Here is a 14,109-nt window from a genome sequence, read left to right as displayed (position 1 = left end):
AAGAGTCGGACACGACTTAGATACTGCCCGCGCGCGCGCGCACGCGCACACACACACACACACACACACACACGTTTTAATTTGGCTGCGCCACTCGGCTAGCAGGATCTTCGTTCCTCGACCAGGGATTGAACCCATATCTGGCAGTGAAAGCTCTGAGTTCTAATCACTGGACTGCCAGGAAATTTCCATGTCATTGATATTTTTAAAAGCATCAGTCAAGCAAGTGACATTCTTTTTGTCTTATGAAGTCTTCAGAATCCAGTGTGTATTTTACACTTAAACCTCTATTCAAACTGGTCACATTTCAAGAACTCCACAGTTTTCTGCGGCCAGTGGCCACCATCTCCAGTGCAGCGCTGAAGACAATCTCTAGGAAGACTTGAGTGCCCCCTAGTGGCAGGCTCAATTAACTCTACCCTTCCCGGCAATTTGGTCCAAACTCAAAAACAGATCCCTGCCTAGAACCCTTGACGTCTCCCTGCTGCCACTACATCATATCCACACCCCCAGGTCGAGCTTTCAAGGCCCATCTCAATCTGGGTCCAGCTTACCCCTCTCCACAGGCAATTTCCACTCTTTCCCGCTAGCCTCACTGGACTTGCCCACCATTCACTCTTCCATTGATTGATTCACTGAATGTTCACCAAAAACCCAGGGGTTACCCTGGCTCATGGGTATCTTCTGAGAATCAGTGGTGTTTGAGCTTCCAGCACCAACAGTCTGCATTAACCAACTGCCTCCTTGGGCATCAGTCTTCGAGTTTGATCTTGGACTTCACACCTTCCTAGTAGGATTATTGATTGATTGCACGTGTACTCAATCACTCAGTCATGTCTGCCAGGCTCCTCTGTCTGTGGAATTTTTCAGGCAAGAATATGGGAGTGGGTTGTCATTTCCTCCTCCAGGGGATTTTCCTCATCCGGGATTGAATCCATGTCTCTTGCATCTCCCATACTGGCAGGTGGATTCTTTACCAGTAGTGCCACCTGGGAAGCCTGGGTAGGATTGTTGGGGGAACTCAGTGTGATAACAAAGGTAAAGCTCCTTGCACACAATGGGTGCTTAATAGATGTTGACTGAATTAGTGCCATCCTCCATGCTTGGGGGGCAAGAAACTGCAAGCAGAGATTCCAACAGCAGCTGGGGGTGGGGTGGATGGGACCACTGGGAGACAGGCGAGGCAAACACCAGAGCCCCAGAGAGGTGGGTGCAGATGGCAGGGCTGGGAGTGGGTACCAAGTCCTCCCTCTCCCACAGGACTAACCCATACCTGGCCCAGTGGCCCCAGTCTTTGCAGAACCCACTTACAATCACCCCTTGCATAAAAGCTGCCAATGGCTCCCTGCTGATTTTTTAAAAATATTTTCAAAAATTTAAAACTTATTTTTAATTAAAAATTGTATTATTTTTAATTTTATTATTTATTTATTTGGCTGCATCAGGTCTTAGTTGAGGCATGTAGGATCTAGTTCCCCAAGTAGGTATTGATCCCAGGGCTCCAGCATTGGGAGCATGGAGTCCTAGCCACTGGACTACCAAGGAAGTCCCTAAAATATTTTAAAAATTGTTTTGGGGCTTCCCTGGTGGTCTGGTGATTAAAAATCCACCTGCCAATTCAGGGGACACAGGTTAAATCGCTCATCCCAGAAAGATTCCACATGCAAGAGGCAAGTAAGCCCAAGCACCACAACTAGAGAGTAGCTCCTGCTTGCTGCAACTAGAGAAAGCTCTCTCTTCCAGAAACAAAGACCCAACACAGCCAAAACCAAAATAAACAGATAAATAAGTTAAAATTTTAAAAATCATTTAATAGTTTATTTGGCTGCACCAGGTCTTAGTTGCAGGATTCAGGATCTTTGTTGCAAAATATAGGCTCTTTGGTTGAGGCATGTGGGATCTGGTTCCCTGACCAGGGATCGAACCCAGGCCCCCTGCATTGGGAGTATGGAGTCTTAGCCACTGGACCTCCAGGGGAGTCCCTCCCAGATGATTTTAAATAGCAAGAAAATCCCCATAGGTTGCTGTTGCTTCACCTCTCACTCGTCTCTCCCTTTGTTCCCTGTGCTCCAGGTCACAAGGGCCTTTCCACAGGCTGTTCCCTACCATTTGAGATGCTCCTCTCTCCCCTTCCCTCAGTTTTAATTCCTTATCTGGCCAATCTCTGTCTTGGAGAAGCTTCCCCTGACCTCCAGCCTAAGTCAGGCCCCTGGGGCATCAGTTCCTCCTTTCCCCAAGACTAACCACCACCAGAATGTGAGCCCCATGGATCTTTGCTTTGTTTGCCACTGTGTTACACCCTCACCTAGAAGGATGCCTGATATATAGCAGGCACTCGATAAATGCTAGAGTGAATAATATCAACCAGACTCTGATACAAACAGCAGAAGGGCAGGGTCTGAGGCTTTTTCTGCTTCCTTCCTGTTCCCCGTGCCTAGTATACAGTAGGTAGTCAATAAATGGGTGACACTAGTGGTAAAGAACGCGCCTGCCAATGCAGGAGATGCAAGAGATGCAGGTTCCATCCCTGGGTTGGGAAGAGCCTTTGGAGGAGGGCATGGCAACCCACTCTAGTATTCTTGTCTGGGCAATTCCACGGACAGAGCAGCCTGGCGGGCTACAGTCCATAGGGTCACACAGAGTCAGACACGACTGAAGCGACTTAGCTTGCACAGAAATGGAGGATGCCCTCAGGCCTGGGTCACCGGGCACCTATGTCTTGGACCACCACATGGACACTGTACATTACTATCAGCTTGATCCTACTTGCTTTTCTCTGGAAAATGACCAATAGAGAGATTTTCCTTCCCATTTTGAAGATGAGGGAAGCAAAGTCCAGAGGTTGAGAGGTTGGGCTCCATATGTTGTTCATGCCTCTGGAGCTGATGTTTCTTCTCCATCGGGAAAACTCACCATGGCAGGCTACATATAGTGTCCCAAGGATGCTCACATTCTAATTGCCAGGGCCTGTCAAAGATGGGAACATCTTTGCAGATGCAGTTAAGTTGAGGATATGGAGATGGGAGGATGCTCCTGCATTACTAGTAGAATCACAAGGGTCCTTAAATGAGGGAGGCAGGAGGGTCAGAGACAGAGAGATTAAAGGATGCTACATGGCTGGCTTTGAAGATGGAGGAAGGGGCCATGGTCCAGGGGATGCAGGTGGCTTCCAGAAGATGGAAAAGGCCAGGCAATGAACTCTCTCCATAGTCTCCTATGGAGATCACAGTCCTGAGGGTGACTTGATGTCAGCCCAGTGAAAGCCATTTTGGATTCTGACATCCAGAATGGATAGAAAACGTGTTTTTTTCAAAACACGAAGTTTGTGATAACTTGTTACTATGGCCATAGGAAGCTCATATACCCTGTGACCTGAGGGAAAGTTTCCAGGAGATCAGCAGGCAGAAGGCATCTGATGGATGTAGCAAGACTGTTGCTTCAAGTCCAAAGTTCTGTGTTTCAGACACAGTCAGCCCTGTTGCTCCAGTTGTCTGTCTCCCAGTGGCCAGGTCTGCCCTCCCCCATGACAGACAGAGGACCGTCTGTCTGTCCTCTGTCTGTCCTGTCACCTTCAGCAACATCAGAGGTATAGGAAATGCAAGACTTGTGAAGTGAAATGGCAGCCAGAAATCGTTTGTCCTACAGCTGCTTCAACATCCAGACTTCTCTCCATCAAGAGAGAAAATGAAAACCAAGAAAACAAAATGAACATGATGTCATGTTTCTGGAGCTGCCCTGGGGAACAGTGATGGTTGTGGAATCAGACTCACCCAGCCCCACCCGTCCAAAGACAGAGGCTGAAGGTAGGGAAGGAATTCTGCTTGGGTGAGCTCAGCGATGAGACTGCAGCCTCCACATTAAAAAAAAGAAAAAAATTGTAAAATGCAGATAATGTAAGATTTACCATCCTATTAGCAGATGCAAACTATCATAAAGAAAAGGGATAAACAACAAGGTCTTCCTGTATAGCACAGCGAGCTATATTCAATGTCCTGTGATAAGCCATCATGGAAAAGAATATGAGAAAGAATGTATACATATGTATAACTGAATCACTTTTCTGTACAGCAGAAATTAACACAACATTGTAAATCAACTGTATTTCAATAAAATACATTTTGAAAATTACCATCCCAATGATTATTTAAATTCTTAAAATTTTTTCCCACTTTATTGAGGAATAATTGACAGATAGAATTGCACTGGTTTGAAGTGGACAGTGTGGGGCTTCCATGGTGGTTCAGTGGTAAAGGATCTGCCTGCCCATATGGGAGACGTGGGTTTAATCCCTGACCCTGGACGATCCCCCATGCTGCGAAACAACGAAACCTGTGCGCCACAACTACCAAGCCTGTGCTCGAGAGCCCAGGAGCTGCTTGCATGCTGCAGCTACTGAACCTGCACATCCTGGAGCCTGGCTCTGCAACAAGAGGAGCCACTGCAAAGAGAGGCCTGAGTTCCACAACGAGAGAAAAAAGACTGCACAGCAACGAAGACCCAGCACAGCCAAGGATAAAATAAATGTCAAAATAAAACTGTATATAAAAAAATGGACAGCAATGAAAAATATCTTTCAGAGTGGACAGTGTAATGATGTGATGTACATATACATCGTGCAATAACTGCTTAAGCATTTTAAATGTGCAGTTACGTGCTATTAAACACATTCACATGCTGGGCAACCATCCCATCATCCATCTCTGGTACTTTCTCATCTCGCCAAACTGAAGCTTTGTCCCCATGAAACACTGACTCCCCATCCCCTGGACCCACCGTCTACTTCCTGTCTCTGTGGATCTGACTCCTCTGGGGATCTCCAGTGAGTGGGATCAGACAGTGTTTATCTTTTGTATCTGGCTCTTTTTACTGAGCATCATGTCCTCAAGGTTCACCATGTTGTAGCAGATTTCAGAATCTCCTCCCTTTTAAAGGCTGAATAATGTTCCACCAAATGGAGCTAAAGAGGGTGGGAGAAAAAGGAACCCTCCTACACTGTGGGTGAGAATGTAAACTGGAACAGGCACTGAAGAGAACAGTATGGAGTTTCAGTTAAAAAATTAAAGCTAGACCTACCATATGATCCAGCAATCCCACTCCTGGGTACATATTCTGACAAAACCCTAATTCAGAATGCTACATGCACCCTAAATGTTCACCGCAGCACTATTTATAATAGCCAAGACATGGAAGCAACCTAAATGTCCTCTGACAGATGATTGGATTAATAAGATGTGGTACATACAGACAACAGAATACTACTCAGCCATAAAAAGAATGAAATAAAGCCATCAGTAGCAACATGGATGGACCTAAGTGAAGTAGGCCAGACAGTAAGAGAAATATTGTATGACATTACTTATATGCAGAATCTAAAAAATAAGATACAAATGAACTTATTTACAAACTAGAGATAGATTCGCAGACATAGAAAATAGACTTATGGTTAACCAAAGGGGAAAGCAGGAGAGGGATATAAATTAGTAATTTGGGATTAACATATACACACTACTATATATAAAATAGATAACCAATAGGAACGTACTATGTAGCATAGGGAACTATACTCAAGGAATAACCTATAATGGAAGAGAATGTAGAAAAGAATGTACATTTGTGTAAATATGTATATATATGTATAACTGAATCACTGTGCTATACACAAAACTAGCACAACAATGTAAGTTAACTATATTTCAATAAAATTTTTTAAAGATTTTATATATATATATATACATATAACAGTACCCCTGACACTAACACAATAATGTAAACAAACTGTACTTCAATTCAGTGTTATGTGGCAGCTGGGATGGGAGGGGAGTTTGGGGAGACTGGATACATGTATACTTAAGTCTAGTCCCTTCTCTGTTCACCTAAACAGTCACAATATTGTTAATAGGCTACACCCCAATACAAAATAAAATGTTTTTTTTAAAAAGTAAATAAAAAAATTCAGAGTGTTCCCTGGTGGTCCAGTGGCTAAGACTCCACGCTTCTAATTCAGGGGGCCCAGCTTCCATCCCTGGTCAGGGAACTAGATTCCACACGCTGCAACTAAAGACCCAGTGTGCTGCAATTAAGGCTCAGCGAAGCCAAACAAATAAAGTAAAAATAAATCCTAGGTAAGTTGAAAAAAATAAAAAATAAATTTTATCCCAGACCCCCAAATAAATAAAAAGCAATAAAAATGATAATCATTAACAGGTACTTCTTGGTTTACAAGTAAAACAAATGTTTACAAAGAGGAAGAAAAGCAAGGATGGAACAATGCATATAGGGGCCATCATTTGTGTTCATTGTTGAAGAATAAAGAATATATGTGTACGTATCAAAGACAGGGGTTTCTGCTGTCTCCCTCTGCCCAGCAGACTGAAGTTTGCGGCTTTGTGATTCAAATCTGCCTGTGCTCTTTAGGGCTCTGGGGACGGGGTGAGTGACTAGGGGATTCTGTGCCTCCATTTACCCATCTGTATAATGGGGACAGAAGAGCCTGCCTCAGGAGTCTATTGTGAGAATGTGTAGAGGGGGCTGTCATTCCTGCAGAGCCAGATGGGGAAGCCGTCTGGGTCCAGCTGTTCTCTCGGCCCCTCCTAGCCTGCGCCTGACCTTCTCGGGGCCTTCCCAGGGAACTCCAGAACGCGCCACTCCCCCCGCCCCAAGCCTGCCTCATTCCCAGGCATCCGGCCAAATTCCCTGGCCATGTGCTCCATCCTCCCTAAGCCCAGCTGCTTCCTGTGCTCAGACAAAGAGAGCTCTGTCCCCAGACTAGCAGGCCACCCCGCTCGGCACAGACTGCAGCCCCCCACTCTGCCGTGTGGCTGTCCCCAGCCCTGGCCCTGCGCTCCTGGGCACACGCTGCCAGCCCTGTGTCCCTCCTTCCCTTTGACTCACGTTACCGGCATCTGCGAGTCTTCTAGGCCTGGACATACACAGTTGAGTTCTGTCTGCAAGAGGGCAGTCCAGGACAGTACCGAAAGTCATGGGGTGGGGGGGGATGTGGGGAGAAAGAAGAGAGGCGGAATGACTCAGACATTGCACCGTGACCCTCCAGGATGACGACAGTGTGGGGTGCTCAGCAGAGCATGAATGCTGTGACCATGTGACAGGGACAGGAGACAATGAACAGGAGCAGGGGGTGATGGAGGCAGCGTGACAGCAACAGGTGACAGCGTAAGAAGGAAATACCCTAGGGACTGGTGAGATGTTGGATGGGCGGCCGTTTTACGGTGATAAGGGACACCAAGGAGAGTGATGCGGTGAGAGATGACAGCGTTAATATACTGCCATGGTGGGGACTTCACTGGTAGTCCAGTGGTTCAGACCGCACACTTCCAGTGCAGGGGGCACGGGTTCAATCCCAGGTTGGGGAACCAAGACCCCACATGTGGTGCGGCATGGCCAGAACAAAAAGAATGCCTCCGCGACGACAGCGACAGCCTCAAGGGAGACAGGGGGGCAGGACCAGCGGCTGGTGACAAGACAGAGGCAACACAGCATTTAGGACCTTTGCTGTCTCCTTGGTCAGAGGACTAAGAGGAGCTTTCCCTGGGTCTGGGACATGCCCCCTTCACGAGGCAGATCGAATGACAAAGTTTCAAGACACTGGATCTCCATTCTCTTAGGCCCCTTGCTGCAAGGTGGGGGTATAAGCAACCCCCGCCACAGTCTTCTAGCCAAGTGACTTTGGCCCCAACTTTGATGGATGCTGGTGTCAAAAGTGGGACCCCCTTGAAGGATGGGGGAAAGGATAGTTAGGGAGTTTGAGATAGGCATGTACACACTGCTATATTCAAAATGGATAACAAGGACTTCCCTGGTGGCTAAGACTCTGCTCTCCCAATGCAGGGGGCCAGGTTCAAGTCCCGGTCAGGGAACTAGAACCCACATGCTGCAATAGAGATTAGAGATCCTGTGTGTTGCAACTAAGACCCAGTGCAGCCAAATGCATACATATTTTTAAAAATTTAAAGGAAAATTTAAAAATTTTAAAAAAATAAAAATTTAAAGGAAAAAATAAAATGGATAACCAACAAGGACTTACTCTATAGCACAAGGAACTGGTGGCACTAGTGGTAAAGAACCCACCTGCCAAGAGACATAAGAGATGCGGGTTCAATTCCTGGGTCAGGAAGATCCCCTGGAGAAGGAAATGGCAACCCATTCCAGTATTCTTGCCTGGAGAATCCCTTAGACAGAGGAGTCTGGCGGACTACAGTCCATAGGGTTGCAAAGAGTCGGACATGACTGAACCAACTTAGCATACACGCACAGGGAACTCTGCTCAGCATCGTGTGGCAGCCTGGATGCGACAGGAGAATGGGTACATGTATATGTGTGGCTGAGTCCCTTTGCTGTCCACCTGAAACTATCATGACATTTTTCATTGGCTATACTCCAAATAAAGTAAAAAAAAAATTTTTTTTTTAATTAAGTGGGCTCCCCTGGGTTCTGTTTTGCTGAGGGTGGCTTCAGTTTGGTTTCCAGAGTCCAGGATCGCCAAGCACCATCTGAGCCAGAGCAGAGAAGGAATGGATGGTGTTTCAGTAGGACCAGATCTCTGGGTGGTTTGGGGGTGCCCCTGCTGGCTGCAGGACCCCCAAGCTTGGGTCTCCAGCCTCTCCAGAGATCCTGTACTCCACCAAGCACCCTTTCTGCCAAGACTGATTTCTGTGGCTTGCTCTTCAAGAATCCTGACACTCTGGGTGATGGTGTTTGTGGGTGACAATGTCACGGCAATAAGGGAAAGGTATAATGGTGACAGGAAGCCACACGAATGTCCCAGGCCTGGATGGGAGACAAGGAGGTGACGTCAGAGGGGGACGCTGATGGGTCACCTCGTAAGAGGAAGCTGGCAGTCATTCGGTGTTGACGGGGAAACTGTGTGACCTGCTCTGCCCTTGTGGCAGCATTGGGGGTGGCATTGGCAAGCTTGGGGGGAGGGTAAGAGCGTCCACGTGCCTTCATGACAGTGTAATGTAATGAGTGACCCCGTCGGTAAGGGGCAGGCATGCAACAGACTCAGGCAGTGGAAGGCAAGATGGCACAGCGGTAGGGAGGACGATCTAATGGCAGCAACACTCCCTGCTGTCACGGTCGCTTCCACAAGTCACTAAGACTTCCAGCAGCCCCACACCACCTCTATCTCACCACGCCTGATGGATTGCTCCTCGCCTGGTTTCCAGAGAGCAGGTGGGGAGAGATTTTTTAACTTATTTATTTTTTATTGCGCTGAGTCTTTGTTGCTCCAAGCAGGCTTTCTTTAGTTGTGGCGAGCGGGGGATACCCTTCCATTGTGGTGTTCAGGCTTCCCATGGCCGTGACTTTCTCACGTGGTGGAGCTCTAGGCACGTGGGCTTCAGGACTTGTGGTGCTTAGTTGCTCCGCAGCGTGCGGGATCTTCCTAGACCAGGGGTCAAACCTGTGTCCCCTGCAATGGCAGGCAGATTCTTATCTACTGCGCTACCAGGGAAGTCCAGGAAGGGAGAATTCTAGAAGGAATGGCTGCCTGATGCACCAGCCTTCCATGGGGCTTAGCCATGGAGGTATTGGTCATGCGTGTCCCCGATGTGGGACTGCCCCTCCCCACCTTCCACACGTAGGCTGGGCTGTTTCTGGGGCAGTAGGAACCTAGCCCAGTGCCCGTGTAAGACACATCTGGTGGCTGAAGAACAGACCAGGGTGGACCTTGGCAAAGGAGCCTAAGAAAGGGAGACAAAGGTGCTCCATGAGAGCTGACTCATCCACGGCAGCCCCTGACCCTTCCCACACTGGAATCCCACACTTCTGTCAACTTGATCTTGGGGTTCCTTCCCTAGCCACTCTCCCCACACCCTACCACCCCTCCTGACTCTCCTCACAGGCACTGGGAACTGTTTCCTCAGCCACGATGCCCTCAATCTTGTCCCCAAAGTTTCCCTCTGCCTCATGCTCCTCTAGCCCAGCCCCGCAGCTCTCATGGCTCCCCAGACCAGTTCTAGTTCTCCCCACGGAGAACCTTCTAGAGTGACTCCTCTTCCTGGGAGCCCATTAGGGCTCACCTCAGGGGTGGGACATACCCCTCTTGTCCATTATCTACTGAGGGTGCCCTGGTGCTCCTGGCCCCTGCTCACCTCTCTGGCTTCCATTTGTCCTCTTTCCCTTTCTCCCCTCCCTGAAAGCTCCAGTCTTACTCAGTTCCCACATGTTCCACACACTCCTGTCTTTGGGCGTTTGCCTGTCCTTCCCTCCGCTTTTCACAGGTGTTCCTTTCCACTGAAGACTGATGCTGAAGCTGAAGCTCCAATACTCTGGCTACCTGATACAAAGAGCCGACTCATTGGAAAAGATCCTGATGCTGGGAAAGACTGAAGGCAGGAGGAGGAGAGGGTGACAGAGGATGAGATGGTTGAATAGCATCACTGACTCAATGGACATGAATTTGAGCAAACTCCAGGAGATAGTGGAGGACAGTGAGTTGACATTACTTTGCCAACAAAGGTCTGTCTAGTCAAAGCTATAGTTTTTCCAGTAGTCATGTATGGATGTGAGAGTTAGACTATAAAGAAAGCTCTGAGGGCCAATGAATTGATGCTTTCAAACTGTGGTGTTGGAGAAGACTCTTGAGCATCCCTTGGACTGCAAGGAGATCCAACCAGTCCATCCTAAAGAAAATCATCCCTGAATATTCATTGGAAGGACTAATGCTGAAGCTGAAACTCCAATGTTTTGGCCACCTGACATGAAGAACTGACTCATTTGAAAAGACCCCGATGCTGGGAAAGATTGAAGGCAAGAGCAGAAGGGGGAGACAGAGGATAAGATGGTTGGATGGCATTACCAACTCAATGGACATGATTTTGAGCAAACTCTGGGAGATGGTGAAGGACAGGGAAGATTGGAGTGCTGCAGTCCATGGGGTCACAAAGAGTCAGACATGGCTTAGCAACTCAACAACAACAATTGAGCCTTCAAGACTCCCATTCCCAGGCAGAATGCTTCTTTCTTTCCCGCCCTCCTAGAGTCCTTCTCTCTGGCCCAAGAGTATCATAGTCAGGTCTGTCTCTTGGGACCCATTTTGGGAGATTATAAGAGTTCTCTCTCTCATAGAAATTTTTGGTGATGAAATGAGATTATGTATGGGACTTCTCTGGTGGTCCAGTGATTAAGAATTTGCCTTTGAATGCAGGGGACTTGGATTCCATCCCTGATCAGGGAACTAAGATCCCACATGCTTTGGAGTAACTAAGCCCTCATGGCCCACAGCTAGAGTCTATGCATTGCAAAGAAAGATCCTACATGAGGCAACAAAGATCCTGAGGGCCCCAACTAAGACCTGATACAGCTAAGTAAATAAACAAGATAATGTGTATGAAACTCTTAACATCATGCCCAGCCCATAAGCACCTGCTAAATATTACCTCAAATGGTTATTTGCTATTTATTTTTTACATTTCAGAAGTGCTATGATGGAGGCACAATCAGCATAATCAGCTTCGGGAATTCAATAGAGTAAACTAATTATTTCGGCATGGCAGGGGATTTTTGAACTGGGCTTTGCCAGATGCATAGGGGTTTGCTGAGGGGACTAACAGCCTCAGGTCCAACAGCTTCTGAGTAATCTCCATACCAAGGATCACAGGTGGTGTCTGTTCTCAGAAGTGGGAAAGCAGTGGGGAAAGCTAGAAATTTTTGTTTGGGGTCTGAATTCCGACTAGGGAGCAGAAATTCTGAAATTCAACTTCTGTGACAGCGAGAGAAGCTGAGGCTGAGAAGGGCTAGACCTTTGGACTCTTAAACTCTTCGTTTTGAGAATCAGATTTTTTTAAAAAAGTGGACCTCCTTCCCAGAAAACGCATCTCTGGCCAGCGTTTTGCCTACATTGTTAGGGTCTTCCGGAGCTTAGTCTAGTTAAGAATCCAGGCTCCAGGCAGCCAGGTAAGATTCCCCAGTCACCCTTGGAATTCTCCAGGTTCGAGGGAGGCGGCGGCGGCTCGGGGAGAACACAGGAAAGAGCCTCCAGGTGAGTCCTGGGAACTTTCAGGCCTGGATCTCTTCCAGACCACACCAAATCGCAGCCTCATCTTAGGGCCACCACCCGCTCAATTTCTACCCCGAAACGCGGTCCCGACAGCCTCCCCGCGCCCCGTCTCAGCCCGCGCCTCGGGTCTGTACTCCCGCCCCATCCCATTTCTTCAGCCCCTCGGAGTTTCACCCGGAGCCCCAAGCCTTCCCCCAGCTCCAGCCCCTCCCCGAGGCCCGGGATCTGAGCCCCCGGCCCCCCGCCCCGGGAGCTTCAGAGGTGCAAACGTGCCCTCCCCCAACTCCTCCCGCCCTCGACCCCCCCCACCCCCCCCGCCCTCGACCCCCCCCCCCCCCCCCCGCCCCGCGAGTGGCAGCTCTGGGCTGGGAACTCAGCGGGGTCGGCCTCTCGGTTTCGCGATCCCGCCCCGGGCCCCCCGGCGCCGCGCCGAGCGGGCCCTCCGACGCCGAGCCCCGCGCGTCCGCTTGTCCCGCCTGCCTCCACGCGCGCCGCCTGGCAGGTAAGGGACGCGCGGGGCCAGGGGCGGGCAGAGGAACCGGAGAGCAGCGGGTGGTGGTGGGGGGGCCGAGGCAGGAGGAGGGGGCCGGGGCGACGGAGGGGGAGGGGATTCCTTTGTTTGCAGCCGGCGGCCCGGGCCCCAGCCCCCTCCCCTCCCCGCGCTCCTCTCGGCGCCGGCGTTGGGGCGCGGGGACCCGGAGGCGCCGGAGGGGCTCGGTCCGGGTGCGGGCGCGGCCAGATCCAGACCCGCAGGTGAGGGCGGGGCAGAGCGTGGTGGCGGCTCCCGGGCCTGTGTCCCCGGCCCTGCCGGGTGGAGAACGCGGCCCGCGGGCTCGGCGGGCGCCGGCGCCCTCCCCGCTAACCCCGCGCCTAGTTCGCGGATCCTGGGATTCCTCGCTTTCCGCCCCTCCGGTTACCCCCACCCCTCTGCCGCCTCGTGGAGCGCGCGCTGTCCCCGCTCATTCATTCCATAAGCTCCTCGGCGCGGTTCTCCGAAGCAAAGTTGAGGGGTGAAGGAGGGAGCTGGGTCAGGCCACGCCGGAGATGGAGGTCCCCCGGGCCCCGAGGCTGCGTAGAGAAGGCGTCCTCCGAGCGCAAAACAGCCTGGACGGCTTGGAAGCCAGAAGAGAGTGCCCTTTACTAGTGGGGCCGACTTTCTCGCTTCCCCGCCAGAGGTGACAAAGGTCTTTTCCTTTTCCGAGGACCTGAAGACCACCTGGTCAAACTCTCATAGCCCAGAGAGGGGCAGCCACCTGCCCAAGGGCACACAGCACACTCCCCATCCATTCTGCACCCAGACGCAATTCCTTTTCTCGCTAGTGCACAAAGCTGGACTTGAAAGGGGCCCCGAGACGGCCACTTGGTCTGCCTTCTCTTCCCCAAGGGCCCAGCTCCCGTCCTCCTAGCCTTTGTCCAGTCCTCTACCTGCCAGGAGTGACTATGTCCCCATTGCCTCCCTCCCATCCTTCCAGGTTCTAGAGAGAACCAGGCACCTCCTGGAGTGTAGGGTCCCCTTGATTTTCTTCCCCTCTCTCTCCTCTGCCTGGGCTTCAGCTCCCTCTCAGCCCCTTACTAAATGTGTGATGGCCTCAGTTTGCTCCTCTGTGAAGTGGGCACAATAGCTGTCCCTTCCCTGCTGGACGGAGAGGTGTTCTCGCCAGCGGGAAGTTCCAGTCTGTGCCCCAAAGCTCCTGCAGTCTTCTTTGGATGTCTGGCCCAGCCTCCTCAACTGTGTGCTTCCTCTGGGGCCCTTACAAGTCCTCCTGCACGCTGGCATACATCCACTTCTGTCCTTGTTCCTCCCACTTAGAACCCTACAAGGGCTCTCCACTGCCCTGACCTACAAGTGGGAGCTCCAGGACACAGGTATGCACTCCTGAAACACCGCGGCCGCCACCCACCCCCTCCCCTCCCCTCAAAGGTCCACAGGTCTAATTTCCTTCGCCCCCCAGGGTGCTATCTCTGCCTTGACACCCTCCTCTCTGCTGACTCCATCATTGAGACATCACACCTCCTCCGGGAAGCCTCCCCTGACTGTTCACCTGCTTGCAGGTTGGGTTGGATGCCTCCCTGGGCCCCCAGCAGCCCCCAGT

At 50.5% G+C, this 14,109-nt stretch overlaps 1 protein-coding gene across 3 annotated transcripts in view; it reads left to right on the top strand.

The window, feature by feature from the left end:
- Positions 1-12,437: 12,437 nt before the first annotated feature.
- The window catches only part of FBN3 (fibrillin 3), a 69,148-nt gene continuing 67,476 nt past the window's right edge, over positions 12,438-14,109 (top strand). For all 3 annotated transcript variants that reach the window (XM_070464803.1, XM_070464802.1, XM_070464804.1), the window contains exons 1-3: positions 12,438-12,518; positions 13,827-13,882; positions 13,969-14,068. The gene's annotated coding sequence lies outside the window, so the exon portion shown is untranslated. The remainder of the gene's footprint in view (positions 12,519-13,826; positions 13,883-13,968; positions 14,069-14,109) is intronic.

The sequence above is a fragment of the Odocoileus virginianus genome, chromosome 3, assembly GCF_023699985.2.
Source record: "Odocoileus virginianus isolate 20LAN1187 ecotype Illinois chromosome 3, Ovbor_1.2, whole genome shotgun sequence".
Lineage (NCBI taxonomy): Eukaryota > Metazoa > Chordata > Mammalia > Artiodactyla > Cervidae > Odocoileus > Odocoileus virginianus.
Note: the sequence above shows the minus strand (reverse complement) of the source record. Positions and strands in the feature narration are given on the sequence as shown.